At 39.2% G+C, this 21,793-nt stretch overlaps 1 protein-coding gene and 1 long non-coding RNA gene across 5 annotated transcripts in view; one reads left to right on the plus strand and one right to left on the minus strand.

Moving 5' to 3' along the window:
* Positions 1-21,793, plus strand: part of macrod2 (mono-ADP ribosylhydrolase 2) — a 636,986-nt gene that overhangs the window by 234,332 nt on the left and 380,861 nt on the right. The window lies entirely within an intron of this gene.
* LOC310725560 lies at positions 1,333-2,434 on the minus strand. The gene is made up of 2 exons (XR_014533423.1): positions 1,686-2,434; positions 1,333-1,620 (listed from the first exon to the last, which is right to left on the minus strand). It is a non-coding gene; the product is annotated as an uncharacterized lncRNA (long non-coding RNA).

A 21,793-nucleotide genomic window follows, 5' to 3' on the forward strand; every position in this document is an offset into this window, starting at 1 on the left:
AGTATTAAATCTTTAAATGCACAAAGCAAATCTAACAGCAGCAATTTAGCAGTATGAACATCAAGGCCTGAAGAAAAACTATTTAAGAAACCTGTATTCAGACATAATTATGTAGAAAATGAGACTTGGGAAATGGAGTTTGCAGGTTCCTCGTCATAACGAGTGTCGCTCAATCTTGATTGGGAAGTAAACAAACGCAATATATTTCCACTGCCTGTTATTTTTCGAAAGGTTTTTTTTTTTATTTTTCCTTTTTTTTTGCTGATTTTGGGAAACAAAACTTCAAAGTAAGACATGAAACACATTGAAGAGCTTTAATATTTATTCGTTTGTGGGTTTAGTCAGTTTCTAGCGCACTTATCTGCTTTCTAATCAGTAAATGCATTAGCTTGCGTTGCTTTTTCGGCTTCGGTTTGAATGTCTGCATTGTACCTTCCTTCTTTCTTCCGAGTCTTATTCGATTACAGAAAGAAGTTTCAGAAGTTTTACAGAAATACGCCCATGCTGCAAGGTAGTGTTATTGTTTCGACATTTATACATCTCATAAGGTACAACACAGACGCTGAGTCCGTCACGTATTCCCACAAGACAGAATTATAGCAGGTCATACATTTATAACATCATTTTTTTTACATTGTTAATTAAAAACTTATTTAGGCTCAGGATAGAAGCTACAGTTACTGCTGGAACGACATATAAACACTCTGAGCGCTGATTTATAACCGATGGGACTGTAGAGGATTTAAAATGTCAATAAATTTTTCTGCATTTATTCTTTGAAATCCTTGTTACTAGGATTTAGTCTAGTGTTAGTAGTTCGAAAAGAAAGAAACAACCGAACAAAAGAAAGAAAGTCTGAAGGAGAATAAGCAATAAAAATAAATCAATAAATGTATATATCTAGAATGAACAAATGAATGAATACATTAATGCATAAACAAGCAAATCATTAAATAAATTAGTCAGCATGCAAACTCCAAAACAAAAAAATGGAAAAAAGAAAGTTGAAGATGAGCAAACAAAAGACTGGGAGGATAATAAGTAATAAAAAAATTATACAATAAATAAATGTTGAATAATTAAGTAAATAAGCAATGAAATAAGCAAAAAAATAAGCATTTAAACACAAAAACATTAGAAAGAAAGAAAGAAAGAAAGAAAGTAAGAAAGAAAGAAAGAAAGAAAGAAAGAAAGAAAGAAAGAAAGAAAGAAAGAAAGAATGAACAAGTGAAAAAGAAAGAACAAATTAAAAAAGAAAGAAGAAAGAACAGACTAACTAACTAAATAAATACAATAAACTAGTGAATGAAATAAAAAAGTCTGTATGTCAAGTAAGAAAAAGAGTAAAAAAAAAAGAAAAAGGAAACAAAACAATGAACGACTGTGTGAAGGACAATAAGCAATAAAACAACTGAAATAAATAAAAATAAAGAAATAAATAGATTAAAAAGCCGACAAAAACCTAAAGGGGAAGTAAGAGAAAGAAAGAAAGTAAGAAAGAAAGAAAGAAAGAAAGAAAGAAGGAAAGAACGATTAGCAGATACAATGCATTGTTAGGTTCACTTTCTTTTTCTTTCTTTCTTTCTTTCTTTCTTTCTTTCTTTCTTTCTTTCTTTCTTTCTTTCTTTCTTTCTTTCTTTCTTTCTTTCTTTCTTTCTTTCTTTCTTTCTTTCGTGTCTGATAACTATAATTAACTACATTACACACTGCGACAGAACGAGGCGATTAGGCCACGCCCACTTTCGATCTAAATCCAGTGAACAGATAACGGTCTTGTGCTCCTGCTCCACTGTTTTCACTACAGGAACTTTTTCCTCTTTTTAATCCCATCCACGCCTGTGAAGGTAGTGACCTTCGCAACAGCATTAATCTCCTCTTAGCAGGAAGTCTATCCAAAAGGCTCCAAATATTAAAACCTCAGTCATCCTTGTCTCCTTCATCCATCATTCAGTCTAAATCAGGAAACTAGAGAAGAGGTAGTTCTTTATCTTCACTAAAGATGGCCGCTCCCTGATAATCCAGTGCGACTGCATGAATAAGACGGTATTTCTGCGGGCTTTGGAGGTGATGGATGAATGCTGGACGTCACTCTGACAGCTCTGCAGCTGATGCCACTTAATTACTGTATCACCGTCCGGACAAAATGACCAAATTACAACAAACCCCCAGAAGGGCCCGGCCTGAGCGACAGGTCTGACCAAGGAAAAAAACACAAACATTCAAGCAGGGGTTAAAAAGCGGAAGGTTCAGTCCATAAGGAATAGGTTAAAAAAATCAGGGGGGGTTGTTTTTACAATTTGGTGGGAGGCTGTCTGAGCGCTAATTATGTCTAATAAGGCAGTAGAGAGGCTCTTGATTAGCGCACAGATGCTGAGGTAATTTCTGTTTGGTGATTGCTTCACATCTGGACTCTTCATGAAATCATATCAATTTAGCAGTAGAGTAATATATTCAATGATTTTATTATATATATATATATATATATATATATATATATATATATATATATATATATATATATATATATATATATATATATATATATATAATATAAATTTATGTATATTTAATGTCTCGTGCATAAAAGTTAACAAATTGATGCATCGATTTAAAAAACTGTGCATCGGAAACAGGTTGGCATTTGTATCGCGATGCATCATTCGGTCAAAAACGCTTTATATTGATTTCATTTAGTTACAAAGTGAGCAATTATTTGTAACCAATATTTGATACGTAGATCAAATTTTCCTTGTTAAACTGTTTCTCCTGCACGTTCTCTCAGCACCGCTGCTGCTACGTGAATATGATGTATCGCGACGCCACAGGGAGGCGTGTCCTGAGAGTCACAGATTTACATGGCAGAGGTAGAGCTGTAACTTCCTGCAGACACAGCAGAAAAAGAACGTCTGGTTTTATTTATTCTTTTTTTTTTTTCTTTAATTTGGCCTGTTTGTGAATGCGTTAGAAGTCATTGAAAGAAGATAAAAACTATTCGTACCATATTGAATTGTACAGCGTTCTATTTTTAAATTGTATTGTGTTGAATCGAATCAAAATCGAAACACGCGGCCTTGTAATAGGTGTGAATGGTATCGCGTCGCATCGGTAGCTGCTTTATTTATGTATCTTGATTGCATCGTATCATCGGCTATGCATTGAGATGCGAATCATCCTCAGTTGTGGACATGACACATTTCCGCTGAGTCATGCTAACACACTTTTCAACAATATCTAGAACATTTATTTTAGTAAGTAGTGACAGTTTCGTACATCAGTACAATTCCAAACTGTATAAGATAACGCTGTTTTTCAGTTCTGATGAAACACGAGTCTCGATGAAAAAGAAAACACACTTTTATATTTGTACATTTCCAACAAGCAGCATATAATTAGCCGTAGCCACAGTATGGAATTATCACTGCGTCGGATTTTAGCGTACCCGTTAATCAACGGGCGTGCTATCATAGCCTCGTAAAGGAGCGTAAAGAGACGAGAGGTCCTGAGACGACGCTCTGATTGCAGAAAACATTGTTTGATGCAGCACTGAAGGCCACTAATGGAAATATGGAGGAGCTCTCTAAAATGTAGCCACGCCCCAGACCGTTAAACTGAGTGTGTCCGGAGAGAAGGGGTGTATAAACAGATTAAAGTCTAGTTCGGGTTCTTACGAGGGTTTTTGGTGGACGAGGTGATGAGATGATGGGTAGTGAAGTGCAGCAGTGTGCCAGAGTCAAGACTGAGATTTCAATCCGCTTTTCTTCTCCGCATGGACATTTTTTCAGGATTTTGTTATGTTAATGATTCAGACCTTATAGATGCACACGGCAGCCGTGGAAAACCCGTTAGATGATCGCGTTTGGACGTTTTGGACCATTTATAATTTACAAAAGTTGGTCGACACCTGAGCGTGAGGGTTGTATGAGGTTTTTGAACATCAAATTCTGCATTTAGTCCTCATTTGCTGTAATATCCTTCACTCTTCCTTGGAAGATGTTCCACTACATTTTGTGGAGATTTCTGCTCAAGCCAGGTCTTGATGTAGGTCTGGTGAGGAGGCCTGGGGTGCAGTCAGCATTTCACATTCATCCCAAAGGTGTTCGATAGGGTTAGATCTTCCACTCCAAGCCGGAGCTGGAATTTGGTCTCCTGGATGAAGTGAAAGGGAAATTCCATTGTGTGTCTTCAGCTTTGTGGTAAAAGTTTGGATAAGAAGCACATATGCCTGGAAAAGTCAGGTGACCCAATGCTTTTGTCTCTGTAGTGTGTGTATTTATATTTCTATAGCTAGATTTATCGTATAGTTTATCAAACTATGGATTTCAGTTGTGATGAGAAAGAAACTTCTACCTGTATTTATTCGGCTATCAACCAATAAACATACAGTGCTAATAGCTAATAAGGTGCGTGTACACGGATAAATGGGGCTCCAGTCATGTACAATATCGATTGTAGAAACCAATTAGTGGTAAATTAGTCAGTTTTTTCTTTCTTTTTTGTTTGTTTTTTTTTGCTTTCTGCATTAAAGCGTAAATGATTGCACAGAAAGAAGTGCTAACACTCCGACTGCATTTGCAAGCTAATTACTGACATCCCGCTGTGGCGGTAGATTGAGAGCTTAGACAGGCCATTTATACATCCACACCATTACCGTCCAGCCATTCCAGCTGATAAACGGCCGTCTCGAGTCTGAGAATGCTCCATCGATCGGTGAGAATGTCAGCAGTTATGAATTATCTGTTGATAATTTTCTCAAATGACCATCAGCCATGTATGAGGTCGCTGCTTCTTAGAAGGAGCTCATGAGTAGAAGGCGGGGGGGGGGGACTCGTCCCAGACGTTTTTAAGACTCCCATGCTAATGAATTCAACTCGTCAGTAAGCAGCAGAGGAAGGGAGATGGTCATGAACACTTTTAAGGCCGTCACCATAAGCTGTTTTTTTTTTTTTTTCCAACGTTCTCACTGGCTCCTGAGGGACTTCTGTGGGGTTTGCGTGGATTTATGATGAAAATGGACCCGAGCTAGAAATCATCCCTCACTTTAATCTCTAAAGAGCTCGTCCCGGACTACTTTCTAGTACATTCCAAGCTAATTACCCGTTGGCTGGAAGCAGATTTTTTTTCCTATGAAGAATTGATTACTGCTGAATACTTTCGTATATTAGAAGTATTAAGTTAATAGAATGTTAGTTTAGCTAAAGCCTCACAATACGTAAAAACAGTCCAGGAATGTATTTACAATAAATATTCGAATATTTATAAATATAAATATGTTTATTGTTACTTAAAAAGATTCCCAGTGTAAAAATGTAGTATTTAATAACGCCGCATATTTTTACGAACATATGGGGATTTACTTGTAGCGATGCTCGTCATTTCTCCGTTCTGATTGGTCAGAAAATGTTGATTCATTCCTACAGCAGCTTTGGCAATTTTAACTTTAAAATCACAGGATTTTAATCCCGCATGTTCGCCGTAATTGGAAAATGTTACGAATATCATATCCTGTTAGAAGGTGTTTATACATTTTTTTAAAGGAGTCTCCAGTTTTAGTCATTTAGCTTCATTGTTTTGAACAGAGTGACCAGTTGCAGTCGTTTAGCTCCATTTTCTCAGGAGGAGTCTCCAGTTTCAGTACTTTATTTTGAATTTCCAGTTTTAGTCTTTCAGTTAAATTTTTTGGAAAAAGTCTCCAGTTTCAGTCTTTCAGTTTTATTTTTTATTTTTTTAGTTTCAGTTTTAATCTTTGATTGAAATATTTTTGCATCACGTTTTGTTTGGTAGGAGTCTCAAGTTTTAGTCATTCGATTCCAATTTTTATTCATTTTTTTGGAAGGCGTCTTCAGTTTTAGTCTTACAAAAGTCTCCAGTTCATTTAAAAAAAAAATAAGGAGTCTTAAATTTTAGTCTTTGTTGCATCAGCTTTTGTTTGGAAGGAGTCTCCAGTTTCAGTCTTTCAGTTTCATTTTTTCGATTGGTTTTTAATAAGACTGTTTAAACGAGCCCACCCTTTCAGTGTAATCAAGAACTTGTGCATTCCTTGAAATGTAATTGTAAGTATATATAAAAAAAAAGAAGACGATGCGTATCAATTGTTCTTTAATAAATAAATAAATAAATAAATAAATTAATTAATAAATAAATAAATAAATAAATAAATAAATGAATGAATAAATAAATAAATAAATAACATTATAGTGTTGAAGACTGATGTGGTAAAAGAGGAATAAAACACGTTTGGATAGTTGGGCCATCACACCACCCTGTCAGCTAATATTGTTATTATTTATTACTAGCTATTGCTAGTAAAGGGTCAGTTCATGGATTAAAAGCAGTTCGGTGAAGCCGTTAGCCGAGCTGCCATGAGGTTGGGGGTGTCGGTTTGCTTTTTTGCAGCTGATGCTATCGATTTGGCCGGTATTGTTTTTTTTTTCTTCCAATCGTCTCAATTATGACGGCACTTGTGTTTGTCAGCTCTGTGGCATCCTCGAATACATAATTCATGCGCGAAGCCCCGGACTCGACTCGACTCGTGAGAAAACGAGAGGAATGTCAATACGGAGAGAAGGGAATTAAATTCTGCATGGGTTTGACAGAAAGTATGAGAAGAGAAGATGAGTGTCTGTGGAGTGCTTAGTCTGTCTAATCATACTGTATGCATGATGATGATGATATTAAATAGTCTTCTTCCTCTCTAATCACTGACCTACTGATGAACCAGTGGATTATAGTCTCTGCATTGAATACTAAAGAGGCTGCTATCTCCATTAGCATTATTGCTACCTAGTGTACCCAATTTGCTCCATGATTAGGTGTTAAAGTCGATCGTCATGACCTAAATCATGCAGAGGTTTTTATCACGCGTGCTTATTGCAGTAGTACATCCACACGCCAGCGTCATGAATATTTAACCGCTGTTTGATTTGTAAAACGCCAATTTCCGCCCCCGCAAGACCTTGTCGAGGCAGAGTCGGCGTGGCAGTAGAATCCGACGCTCGCACCTTGGGGTACTTGTTACAGATGCATGTGTTTACAGGTAACCCGATATCCAGGGCCATCAGCACCCCCCAAGACCACCCCTGATAGCCAATAGCGGTGAATTAATAATGACCAGCATTAGCCTGAGAACAGCATTACCAACAAGGGCGAGGTTAACCTCAGTACCACAGCGTCTAGAATCGGAGACGGGGAACAGAAGGAAAGCAAAACCTGAGAAAGAGAGAGAATAAGCGAGCGCCCAAGGTGTTTACGCACCGATGCTAATCAAAGGGCCAAATTGTGAAACAAATTCATTAAGAACGAGCGATTCGCACTCGAGACCCGGTTGCCAAAACCACGGAGGAACCGTGTTTCAATTAGCCTGGAATACAAAATCAGACACGTGTCCTACCCAAAAATAATCCTGGAAGTAGGCGAGACTCGTTCAGCCGACCGTAGAAGTCTTTTTATTGATTTTTTGCACAATATAACAACAATTACAATGAAATTTAAGAATTTTCTTGCACCATTATTATACATTATATAATGCAAACTCTTAATCTATTCTATACTCTATATATATTAGGGCTGTCAAATGTGTTAATGACGCATTAATATAATTCATTTGAACGGCACTAATTACATTAAGGCTTGATTAATGCAGCGTTTCTGTTTGGCCATTTTAAAAAAAATTTATAAATAAATAAATATAAAAAAGGACAAAATTAAAACCTTCAGCACAAAACACATTTATTCACAACTTCCTTTCTTAATTCATATATAATAAACTTCACAGATTAAATTTTTTGAATCGCTAAACGTTTGTTTTACTGATGCGCCTCAAATCAAGCACCAAAATCCGCCATGATGCACACATCCGGCAATTAAAACCGTCCGTGTGGAAACATAGCAAAAGTTCCGTTTGGTGTCCTGATGACTTACGTAATTTAAAACACCATAATTACTTCAAAACCTTTACAAGAATATTTAGTCTTCACGATTAGCTATCGCAACTCCATACCCATCACACACGGAGTTTACGTTTAATGCACGTTTTGCTATTTTCACTTTTGTCCAGTGTAGGTGGTGAACGAATAAAAACAATTTTAATCGGATAATTGTAAGTTCTAGAACAATTCAAGTTGAATACATGTAATATTTATAAAATATCTAATCAAAATAAAATATAAAAAAAATATTCCTGATAAAAACAAATCATGTTCGCGGTCAACAAACCGCAAGTCTCCACCGTCGCTGATTTTATTTTTTTCCTGCCATCGAAAAAAACTACAATGGTGAACACATGAGCTGGAGACAAAAATCACAGCTTGAGGAAAATATGCCATAGAGCAGCTCTTGTTCTGTGAATATACGCATGATGGATGTTTCCGAGGTGTGAATGTGGAAAACTGACTGGCTTGAGCAAAAAAAAAAAAAACGAGAAAGAAAAACAAAAAAAACATTGTGTATGTGTGGAAAACCTCTCATGGTGATGATGAACTGTCCAGAGTTCTGTCCTTTTACTCTTTTCTCTGCATTGGAATATTAGTTTTTCCTGCCAGTCAGCCAATCTTAACTCAAATTTTAGCATCGTGGGCAGTTTGACGATGTACAGTGCAACCTCGATACTCGCGGGGGTTACGTTTTATGACCCGTCGCGAGTCACAAAAAATGGCGAGGGGATTTAAAATTGAAAGGGGAATTGTACGTGTACTGTAGTGTTAACTCAATTACTTGTCATAAATGTTTAATTTACCACTTTTAAATAAATAATACACTAATAAAATACTCTTTCATACATTTTGATATTATTTATTTGTTCAAACTCTGTTTTGAAATGTTACTCCGAACTTTTCGCGGCTTCTCGCGAACGATCAGATTTTTCACGAGTTGCTTTCAGTCTGGTTCCAAACGAAAAGTCCCAAACTATCGAGTGTCAAGGTCGCGAGTTTCGAGGTTCCACTGTATCACATCAAAGATCTTCATTAAAGCCTGGCATTTCTTCAGGTATTTTTGTATGCAGACCACCTTTTTCTTTTTTTCCTTTTCTTTTTTTCCTTCCTTCCAAACTTGCTCCTTACACACCGTGATCTTTTACGGGCAGTTTGCCAAGCCGAGGTTAAAAGGTAAATCGAAACATTTCCATGTCATTCAAATATATTTACGGTTTCTTAAATTTGCGGTGTCAAACCAGATTACGGTCAGAAATGTTTTTTTTTTCCCAGAGATCAGCTCGGCTGTCTCAGCTGTATAAACATACTTAACGGAATCTATTTTCAAATAAGATCCGTCTCTTCTATACTGTACGTGTCACTTTTATTCGACCAAAATCCATTTCTTGCCTTTCGGTTTCTACGAGAAAAAAAAAAAAAAAAAAAAAAAAAAGTCAAACGAAACCGAATAAAAAACCCAAATGTGCATTTCACAGCCCTTAAGGTTGTGGGTATGAGAGAGAGAGAGAGAGAGAGAGAGAGAGAGAGAGAGAGAGAGAGATGTAAGCAGATGGATGAAGGAGGAGAAAAAGAGACACTCGTCTGAAAAAAGAGAGAGAGAGAGAGAGAGAGAGTGAGAGGGAGAGAGAGAAAGAGGCTGTATGTTCATTAAGGCCAGATAAGATGAAAGGCAGAAGAGGTCATGTTCCTGCCATGTTGCTGTGGTGGATGTACTCAAAGCCGAGCGAGTGCAGTGTCTGTAAAGCGCTTCATTATTGAGCGATGCTACCATCACCTCATTGTTTACTGATAGATAGATAGATAGATAGATAGATAGATAGATAGATAGATAGATAGATAGATAGATAGATAGATAGATAGATAGATAGATAGATAGAGAGAGAGATAGAGAGATAGAGAGAAAGCGGTGCTATCTATGATCAAAAGAAGGTGGGTGGGTGTGTATGGGGAGGAAGCCTCTTTTTCTGCAGGTCATGGCGGTCCCTAATAATGTGCAAAGATGGAAGCTACGTAGATGTTGCAGAAAAAAAAAACACACACACACGCCATCTGTGAGCTACCTGTTAGATGGCAGCTGAGCCGAGCGCATAGTGCACCTCTTTGTATTAGGCATCCAGACTCCAGAAAACAGAGATATAATTATTCTGCCGCTATATTTACTGTTTTTCCTTCCACAGAGTGGCGTTTTTTTTTCCCGCGACAAGGAGACGCAATGCTGCAGAAAAGGTTCCTGCTCCTGTCCCAGGGGTTCAAATGTACTTCATCTGACCACTTCCCCTATGGCCTTGAGTGAGGCCCTTAACCCCGAGCATTTGCTCTAGAAAAGGGCACGAGGTTTCTCGCTGGCATCGGCGTCACGTAAACAAAAGGCCACGCGAGTCCGAATCGCATTGTTGTGCTTCTCAAACGCTTTGGGACGTTCTTTTTTTTTTTTTTTTTGGTTGAACGCTCGGCTCGTCCGTCTGCCACGCGGTTATTAATGGGGTGTAGATGGAGTAGGAGTGTGAAGGAGGGGAACTGTCTACCGAGAGCGCTAAATGCCAGCACTGTGTTAGAGGAATGGCTTCCAGCAGAGGAAAACGCATCAACTCGTCGGGAAAGCACGTCGCCGATCTGTCATCAGAGCTCTCTGGCCATGGAGAATGTAATTCTTAATGTGCTCTCCAGCATGCCATCTGACAACAGACAGCGAGAAAGAGAGAGAGAGACAGAATGAGTTAGTAAGTGAATCCCAAGGCTTTGTCCGATATGCCTTTTTTCCCCCCCAGTCTCCTCCTTATTTGACATTCTCTGACATTTTTCAAAGATGGCTGATTATTCCGGCAAACTGATTCCATTCTTCTTTGTTTGTATTTAGACACCAGTCTGTAATCGAGCACTAATGCGTAAAAAAACTAAAAATACGTTTACTTTGCGATGCCTCGTTTTTTAACGATTGCATCAGTAAAAAACTATTTATTTATATCTATTTATCAGTAAATGGTACGTGAAAACGACGTATCGCGACGCTATGAAGGCCGTAGGAGGCGTGTCCTGAGAGTCACATAGAATACAGATTTACATGGCAGAGGTAGATCTGTAACTTCTTGCAGACACAACAGGAAACGAACGTCTGGTTTTTATTTGACCTTTGTTTATTTTTCACTACGAAGATCTGCGTGTTAAAGGGCCACGCTTGAGATGCGTTAGTCAGAAGGCACTTTTTTTTTTGGATGTTTATCCGAATCAAAGAAATAAAAAGCGAAGTATTTGTACCATTTTGAATCGCACAGCATCATATTTTTTTCCAATCATTGCATTGTGTTGAATCAAATCGGAATCAGATCACGACACGAGTGCCAAAGACACCGGTGTCAGGGAAAAAATACGGAAAAATCTTTATCGAGCATAAACATGTAACAAAAGCGGCAAAATACCGTAGATACGCCATAGATCCGGTTCCCCGGAATGGATGTCAGGTAAATCCTGTATGCAAGTAGTATATAAAATCCGCTGCACACATATTGCTAGCGCTAGCACTTCTACCGTTTTAGAACCTTTACAATGACATATGAAGGTCACGAGAACCAAAGATGTCAGTGCTATTACTATTGACAATCCAATGTAAAAAAAAAAAAAAAAGAAAGAAAAGTTCGCATTATGCTTTTTAGATAAAACTTGGCATTTCTTTTCACATTCATTCTATTCTTTTGCTCTCTCTCTCTCGTTTCCTTTTCTCTCTTTCTGTCTCAATTTCTCATTGATATTCCGAGAAAGGAGGAGGAAAGAAGTCTAAATGCTGCATTAGCCACCATGAAAGTTGTCTATTTAGGCTTTATTATAGGCGATCAAAGACGCCGTGCTAACAGACACTCCAGACGCTCCAGGTTTTATAACAGCCATATACCGATATAACGCCGCGATCCGATATAAAGGAGTTAATTTGTGCAGCACGTCCAAATAGCGGCCTTGTTGCCGGTATCGGATCTGAAACCCCCTCCTCAGGAAAGCGTCATACCGCAGAAAGCGTTCTTTTCATGGAGAAAAAAAAAACGTGTTATTTCAAATGGCTTTCTCTTTTTTGAGACTTGCTCGCATATTATTCTCACTTCAGACGTTCATTTGCACAAGAAAATCGACGTTCCCAAAGTGACTTTCAGGCTTATTGGGTGCAAAAAATAAACGAATCAATTTGCATCGACTCCACCTTGTATTTCACACCTTTATGTCGAAATGCACCCGAATGGCGTGTTCATTAAGTCAAAGACGCAAAAGGGATTTTACGATTTGTGAAGTTTTCCCATGAGCCCGTTAGTAAATCGGCTTGCACGTCCATTTTTTTTCCCCCCAAGTCATTATCACGATTGCACGTGATTTCACATGCACGGACTTCAGGCCTGGATGCGTTTTAGCTTCGCGATTGTGCGCGGCTTCACCGACCGTTGCTGTTCCTGCTGTTCTGTATAGCGTGCTATGCATGCATTAGTACTGTCCCTTGTTTACATTATGCTGCGTTTGTCCTTTTACTGGGAACATTGTCATTTTGTCCACTGACCTTGTATTTGCCCGTGGTCTTGAATCGTGCCCCGGAGACGTTCATCGTCTCAAAACGAAGATATTCTAGGTACAAGCATGTTGGCACAATTATCGTTTAAGTTCGCACTGATGGATATTAGTGCAAGGTAATAAGCCAGAGCCAGGCTGCGTCTGTTGACCAGGACACAAAGGAACAGGTTATAAATTGGTCAGCGAGTAAATCAATGCAGCACGGTTTACCCATGTAATCCTTCTTCGCGATCGTTAATTATACAGCCACCGCGTCGGCGTATTAGAAAGGTGTGCAAATGATTTAAAGGACATTTAGGCACCGGGGGACGCGGTTTACTATTTCCGTCGTTCTGTAATTAATTTTTGCGCATCGCCGAAAGTTCATTATGTACACACGCTCCTTCTTTTGTCATTTCTTTCCCGGAGTAAAGTGCGCATTCCGCAGTCTGTCCCAGATTAAACGAATGGCTTGAGTTTAGAATTCAGGGCCTCGTGTTGGTATTGTGTGATAACCTGCTCATTGTGTTCAAAAAATAAATGAAAGGACAAAAAGGATTGCAGAAGGTTTGGATGCAAGTTTATTGGCACTTCGATGTTTAAAGAAAAAATGGTGGACACATGACTTCTTCTTCTTCTTCTGTCTCCATACCCCCTCTGTCCTCTACATCTGCCTCTTTCACCCCAACCACCTGCATGTCTTCACTTCCCTTCACATTGTCTTCCTCTTTTCCTCTTTCCTGGTGGCTCCATCCTCAGCATTCTCCTACCGATATACCCCATGTCCCTCCTCTGCACATGTCCAAACCATCTCAATCACACCTCCCTCACCTTGTCTCCAAAACGTCCTACATGTGCTGTCCCTCTAATAAACTCATTTCTAATCCTGTCAATCCTCCTCACTCCTAATGGACATCTCAACATCTTCAGCTCTGCTACCTCCAGCTCCACCTCCTGTCTTTTACTCAATGCCACTGTCTCTAATCCATACAACATCTCTGGTCTCACCACAGTCCTATAAACTTTCCCTTTCACTCTCACAGATACTCTTCTATTACAAATCACTCCTGCTATCACTCTTCTCCACCCACTCCACCCTGAGGACACATGACCATAAGATTCAAATGGAACATTCCATTCCACATTTGCTTGTATAAAGAGATGTAGGTGAGAAGGTGAGGAGGCCTGGGGTGCAGTCAGCGTTCACACTCATCCCAAAGGTGTTCAATAGGGTTTATAGCTCAATAGCAGGAGATCTTTCACTCCAGATTGCGTAAAGCATATCTTCATGAGGCTGGCTTTGTATATTATATGCTGAGCAGTTCAGAGTTAAGGGCCTTCCTCAGGGGCCCAGAAGTGGCAGCATGGTGGTGCTGATCTTATGATCTTCACATTAGAAGTCCATTATCTTAACCTCTGAACTACCCCTTTTCATGAAGTTCTAATAGCTGGCATTATAAAAAAAAGAAATAGGTGAAATCATTAATTTTTTCTTTTTCCAGAAATTAGAACAAATTAAAGTCTTAAAAAAAAAAGAGTCTGTATTATCATTAGAACCTGTGATTAGGAACTCTTTTCTGAGAGGACTTAAACAAAACGCTTCCTCCACACGACTTCTCAGTTATTAATGTACCGGCTTCTCTTTTATCTCGCTGAGTTCAGCGCTGTGCCTGAAAGTAATGCTATCTGGAGAACCACCTTTAGCTTTAAACCACTTTGTGTTTGATGAAATGGCTATTCTCAGACTTGGTATCTCCACTTCCACTTTGCTTTCTTCACTTGGGATTTGGGTACGCATCAATGCGCTGGTACGTGTAAGGTACTTGAATAGTCGTGAGCATGAAGTGTGTGAGCAGTTCAATTCAGCGAGCACTGAGACCCTTCCTAGCGTCCTTCCCTACGCCCAGCTTCTTGTTCACTGCTAAGGTTTTAATTCATACGCTGTGTGCAAATGCAAACTTTCTTTACACATGGTTTTGGATCTTCTCCGAGATTGAACATATTGGTAGAACATGTTTTATTCCTATCCTCGAAAGAGCATCTGCTTCACATGGCTTACCTCAGGCTCCACTATGTGACACTCAAGCTGAGACTCGAGTATCGCTTAAGGTTCCTCACACTGCATTCAGGAGCCAGATGCTGCTGAACGCAGTGTTCCTTGTCATGCTAAGTTCAAACACGACAAGGAAGAGTGGTTGTGCAAATTGTGCCCTGTGAGGGATCTGTGGATATGCGTAACGCAAGCAGATGTTTGTCAGCTCCGAGAGCCGGCCTGCTACTAAACGGCGACGTTTCGACCCGGTGGCTGATGACATGTCTCTGGCAGGGCTGTTTTATTCTCACGTGAGCTGATTTTATAAGGACTGCGGATGCGACTTGGCCGTGGACCAATGATGTGTGTTTACAGTACAGCTGTGAGATGAAAGGTTTGGGCCAAAACATGCACATTTGTGGAAGGTTAGATGTAATTACAGCACCTCCTTCTCTGTTGACTGTCAATTAGCTCACATGGGTGAATCAGTACAAAATATCTGGGTTATGTTTACTGCGATGTCTGGCGTTGATGGAGGTTGGAAAGCTATTTAATTACCGCTTGAAAGGTCGGGGGTTTAAGCCCTGGTATCGCTAAGCTGCCACTCTTGGGGCCCTTGAACAAGGCCCTTAACCCTCCGTGCTCCAGGGGCGCTGTATCATGGCAGACCCTCTGCTCTGACCCCAGCTTCATAACATCACTAGGATATGCGAAGAAATAATTTCACTGTGCTGTACATGTCGTTTCTTTCTTTCTTTCTTTCTTTCTTTCTTTCTTTCTTTCTTTCTTTCTTTCTTTCTTTCTTTCTTTCTTTCTTTCTTTCTTTCTTTCTTTCTTTCTTTCTTTCTTTCTTTCTTTCTCTTTTTTGGGGCCAAAAAAAAAGCAAGAAGAGAAAATACAAGCTGGATGTGATGCTTTAAATATATTTAAAAAATCCATGCTTAATTATATTAGCATAAATCTTACGTGTATTAAAGGTGTCCATATTCAAGTTTTTATGTTTCTGGCAGACTAATGGGTGAAGTGTTTTTAGGCAATTCTAACTAAATGCTTCTTATCTTTCATTTGTAGTTATTAAGCAAAAAGTAAAAAATCTGCTAATGTTGTTTTAAGTACATTATGCATTATGCATGTGCAAATTTGAATACATTAGAATTTTTATACACTGTTGTACAGTACGTTCCTTTGGCCTGTTATGAGCCGCATCGTTTTTAACTCTATTTGCTCTGTTTTTTTGGCTTTCTCACCTTTTTATTGCACATTAAGCAAACCCGGGCGCCGCTTTTTTAATTCCTCTTTTCATATGCCATACTCGCATATGCCAAAGATTCTGTTCCTCTGGCATTAACCGTTAACTAAATGCCTGCCATAATGGTCTTTTCCTGGCTCATTAGAAGAGCAGCTCATGTCTTGGTGAAAAGTCAGCGTGAAGGGCTGTGGCCGTGCAGCCATGTTGGCCCGGGTGCCATTCCTCTGGGGCTGAAACGATGTGAGTGAGCCAGGGAAATAATGAATGCTTTCGCACTTTACCTTGAAAACTCACTGAACAGCCCTCACACCAATTAAGGGCTTGTTTTTCACTGGAGTGGCCATTATCAAACCTGACCTTCCAATTATTTTTCTGAATTCACTTCCCCTTGCGTAACCTTGCCGTGGCCCCAGCCGAGGAGGCAGGGATAAAGATGGGCCTAGAATGGGTAATGGGGCTACGGAGCCGAATATCACTTCTGTGAGCCTGGAGACACATCCCCAATCCACAAGACCAGATCTCTTTTTGTTTCCTCTGTCTGTATCCTTCTCACCTCATCTCTCTTTTACTTTCTTTACTCTGGCTTTAATGACTCGCCTCTCCGCAAACGTGTCTTTTCGCCGTCTTACCATACTGTCTTTTGTTTCTAGGGTTGACTCACAGTGCCTGCTTTTTTCAGCCCAGTGTTTCTCTATTTTCCTTTTTCAGCTGGTTCTGTCGAAAAGCTTGATAAGTGAATTCATGAGGGGAAAACATAGGGAAGAGCTTTCTTACTGTTTCGAAACGGTGCAAGGCTCTCTCTCTCTCATGCCTCTACCACGACCCACTCCTTTAAACCAAAGTATGAAAACAAAGCAAGAATGTTGAGGCAGGTTTTTGTGGGGTCTTAAAGATTGAAAAAAATTTAGGGCTTTAAAAAGTCTTAAATTCGCTGTTCTAGGACTTCAATCGTTTTAAACAGGTCTTAATTTTTGTCTATTTAGACAATAATAGCTGTATGTTGAGTTCTTTTGACAGTTAATCTGCACTGCTGTACAAGCTGCACATTGACTCCTCTATAATATCCTTTGAGAAGATACTAAAATGGTTGCTGAAATGTGAGGGGGGAACTCCCCCTTTTTGTGAGATACTGTAGGTCTTAAATTCCCTTAAATTTCCATTTTAAGACTTAATAGTTTCAAAATGATCTTAAAAAGGCTTAAATTTTACTTGGTAAAACCTGCAGAAACCCTGTAAAGTTTCAAAACGCATTTCTGGTGCAGAACAGAATGGCTGGACGTCCAAGCTGACGTATAACCACAATCGTGATGAGCAGTGAGAATGGATTGACTGGAAGTGAACCAAAAGCTAACCTGAGACAAAGTTCTACAGAAATTTATTGTGTTTTTTGGTATTTGGAGCCAATAAAAAAAGCAAGAAGAGAAAACACAATCTGGATGTGATGGATAAAATATTGATGGAATAAAAAATTTGAAGGTTTGAATGCATTTCTGGTGGAAGAGGTCGAAACGGAACTGCTAGACTGGTCCAATCTGACGTAAATAAACACTCTTTAAAATAGCGATTAGCAGAAAAGCATTATAGAATGCACAACAAATGAAACTAGTGTCACCTAAATAATATTGTCATGTTCAATCTGATTTTTCCCAAAGCTCCCGAGCATGTTTTCACTCATTGCCCAGCTGCCACATGATTGCCAGACCAGAATACTACAACGGTGAATCCAGTGTAAATCTGACATAATGTTCTGTTTGCTTTTCAAGGTTGAGGGCAACAGAGAAGGCCATCAAATTTAGGGCACTCTATAGCGTCACATCGGATCGTCTGGAACAATAAAAGTGAACATTTCCCCCCATTTAATTTCACTTCATTAGTCTTTCGTAGACCCGGTCGTAACTCCGAATGGCTCCGTTTTCCATTAGCGGTTGTCTTATCCTGCGAAGAAAAAATTTCCAAGCCATCGAAATAAATCTGGTGTAACTGTGAATGAAGTCATTAAACCTAATTTAATAAAACACAATAAAAGGCTCGAACAGCGAATGGAATGGGATTCGAGTGTGTGATTTATTTTTTTTGCTGACCTCCTGATCATTAGTGGTGGCACTGCCAAGCACATGCCACCTATATATGAGCAAAAAGGCCCCTGAACTGGTACCAAGGGAAGACAGTGATCCTGTAAATGCAGCAGAATGTTTCTTGATGTTTTAAAGCTAGATTGGAATGACCTTCCTTCTGAAATCAGATTCCTCTTGATATTTTGTCTGATGGTTTGACCTGTTTCGTGTTGACACTATTACCAGTTTGGGTCATTCATCTTTCAGCAAAGGATATCTTGATGTTAGGGGGTCATTGATCACGGCTTGGAGGTGTCTTTGTAAGAGAAGGAGCTCCTTGACAGGCCGATGTCAGCACCTCCTAGATCACCCTGCTCCCTGTCCACCACTGGCGACTGATCTTTAAAATATGCAGGTCAATTATTGGTTATAGAGCGCTTTTCTAATGTGTGGTGGTATCCAAATGTTTTAAGACTAGCTCTGTTTTTACAAGAAAATACTTTCTTTATCTAAGTTTACACACTATCACCTTCAAAATAGTCCCCTTGCACTACATTGCAGAAAAACTTCCAGTCTTCTTTTCGAATGGTGTCAAAACGTAGACCTTTGAGCTGGATCTTCATCTTCGAAAGTCCACAGGAGCCTAATCTAGCGAGCAGGGTGGGTGGGGAAGTGAGATCATGTTGTTAACTGCGAGAATGTGGTGTCATCATGGTGCATTCACTCTTCCTTGCTGTCCATGATGAAATCGCAGACGTGGTAACCAGTTGCACAGCCCCCGATGTACACGGAAGGAGGTCTTTCAGCACACTGACTTATGAAGTGCTCCCTGTGACTGTGCGTGCAGCCTTGTGCTGCCACCTTTTGATGTGTTAAAAAAAACTTGTCTTGAATCCTTTTGATACCACCTCGTATCTCGCTGTCTCCGACCATGTCCTTGCTCATTTATAGCCATTTTGTCAGAACCTGAATGGTCCAGTTCCATGTTTATTGCTGTGTTTACATTGAGAAGGGCTTACTGACCTCGATCTTGGACCAAGTGGAAAGTATCTTAATGGCACTAAAAGAATGGTCATTTTTAGGGCTGGACCTTCAGCCACAAAAATTTCAATAGGAGCATCAACTAGAGGAACAGTTTGTGTTCGTAAATGGCTTTAAGGAAGGACGTGCTTTGGAAGTGGTGGTCAAAAGAGAACCTTTAACAGCGCTGACATGATTCTGCGTACTGTATTCATGCAAATCTTTGGATAATGCAGAATGTGATCGGACCTTCAGCGACAAACAGCTCTTTGTGACTAAATAGAGAGAGATATTATAGTAGGCTTGACAATCCTGCTGATTATTTATTTTTTTTCTGAAATGAACACCAGATGCACACCGACCTGAACTTTCTACGATTATATTCTTCATGTTTTATTAAAAAGCCATGTCTTTAAAAGCTCTGCTAGCGACGCTGCTGGGTCTCGTCACTTAGTCTGTTCAAGTGGCGTTTAACTTTTCACTAAAAGAAGCCTTTTGACTCACACCGCGAACCAACCACAGACTGTTGTGCTACGTGCGAAATAAAACAGACCCATGTGTTTCAACAAACATTTCATTGTGGCTCACTGGTCTTCAACCTTGCATGAACGGCTTCAATCAAAACCTTGGAATTGTTTCAAGCTTCTGAAAGACCTTGATGCTGTGACCTTTATGCACTTTTTCCCGACGCAACGGCGTTTAAGATTACGAGATTAAAGTCGTTGCAATACGACGATAAAGTTGTAACAATAAAGACGTTTTATTTGAGAAGAAAAAAAATAGTCAAACTTACGACAATAAAGTCGTAACAATACGAGAATAAAGTCGTAGAATATTGAGAACGTGGTAGCCGTACGATAATAAAGTCATAGCAACCCGAAAATAAACTCCTTAAGGTCAGAATGCTTTGATCATCATCCTCATAGTCTCTTTAGAAACATCTCTTCGAATAGAACGCAGATGTTATGATATCCTTCAGACCGCACAAAAAGAGGCTATTTTCTCAATGAGTTTTTTTCAAAAAACGGCGAAATGTTGCTTACAATTTTGTGATTTTTCTCAAAATATTATTACTTGAATTTATATTTCTACCACTTTATTCTCACAATCGTAAAATTTGTTAGATTTTTTCAGGACCTGGCACTAAAATATAGACAACATATAACTGATTAATTATTTTTTTGCTTGTAATAGTAACAATATTAAAACCTCTCGACTTCTTTGCTATCTCAAGTAAGCCCTTGTTTATTAGTAATGTCTAATGTAATGTCAGAGGGGGTTAAAATAATTAGTTGGAACGTCAAAAAGCTTAAACAAAACGTGAAAAGTGTAAATGTATTTTCAAATTCTAACAAATTAAAGGCCAATAAATAAAAGGCAGGAAACTCATTGTTGTATTATTTGTTTAATGGATTATTGAATTTTGATCTCTGTCAATAGATCGAAACCATTGCTGTTCTATTGTCTTTTAATCTTTGTATATCTCTGATTGAATAGCATCAATATAAAGAGTTAAACTGTTACGTAATATGTTATTGTAAGCTTCTGAAATTCTATTGGTGAATTACCATAGCCTTCATCCGCTACATCCACTTTTCAAGATCTTTTTATATCAGGAAAACAGACAAACTTCCAACTGCTCAGCCAACGAGTGCAACGTAAAAGACCTGAGACCAGCTTTGTATCTCGGTATGATTTAGGACGTGTGTTGGACACGGATCCAGTGATGACCTCACCTCTGCAAGCATGTCATCTCATCCTCTGCAGTTTAGATTAGGATAAAATAGCTTCACACTACAGGCTAGTCCAAGCCTTTGTGATATAACCAGTAGATATTTTCCCATATTTTGCTCCACATGTTTTTTTTTCTTTTTTTTTTTTCTGCATCCAATTTTCACTGTTGCTTTGTTTACAGGTGCAATATGATGTGTTTTATGTATAATTTAACACAGTTCCACTTGGAGCATTTCTGCTTGAAATGGAAGGGGGGAAAAATCAGTTCTAAATAGAACCAGCATGTTGTCCTTAAGCTTTGTTCTCCTGGTGTGTGTCATTGGAAATTCACCCATTATAGCAGCTATCAGGAGCATCGTAGAGCATTTTATTTGGCTCGGCTCATGTTTCTGCAGCTATATATTTGTTTGCACATTTTTACCATTTAAATGCAACAGCTGCATTGGTTATCTTCAGGTATTTTCACATTGATTTTGCCTGCTTATATGAGAGGGCGTTCAAGTCAAACCAGGACTTTTGAGTTTTTAAATAAAGGAACCAATTTCAAAGAGTAAAAACTGCATTTGTTTTTGGACACTTTCCTGTTACATTTGTATCCCAGCATTTAACTAACGCCTAGAAAGATCCGACGACCGCCACGAGATCGTCACTGACGGCCATCTTTGAAACGTTTACACCATTCGGCTGAGCGTCTCGTCAGGCAAAACATACTGACCATCTGCCTGAAATTGTGTTGATCCCCCTTTTTTGCTGAACAGTCGTGACCAATCGAGCATTAACAGCATGAACTTCTTCAGCAGTTTGAGCTATAGGAGCTCGTCTGTTGGATCCGACCACACGGACCAGCCTTTGCTTTGATATTTAATGTACTTCCTTGGTGCAATGTTTTGATTCCTATTCAGATGAGAACAAGGCCATGTCATTCTGTTCCCAGAGAAAGGACAAAAGGTTAAGCCCCGTGACTGTACTGCATGTCCCGAACATCCGTGATATAGCTGATCAAAGATCAGTATTTGCCTTTCATCTAAATCATTTGATTGCACAAATGCCGAGCCTCGTCTTCCCGAGAGCCTCTGCGTCTCTGAGATCCTTAATACACACAGGGCCATGACTTTAAACTGAGTGTTGGATAGAGGTTAGTCTCCTTTCCAGCTTTAGACTCATGAGCTCGGGTGCAAATTATCCTCCAGACGTTTACTAACAATTAATGTGTGTGTGTTGCCGGTTTTTGGAAAGCCGGGGTCGCACTACA

This window comes from Silurus aristotelis (assembly GCF_946808225.1).
Source record: "Silurus aristotelis genome assembly, chromosome: 4".
Lineage (NCBI taxonomy): Eukaryota > Metazoa > Chordata > Actinopteri > Siluriformes > Siluridae > Silurus > Silurus aristotelis.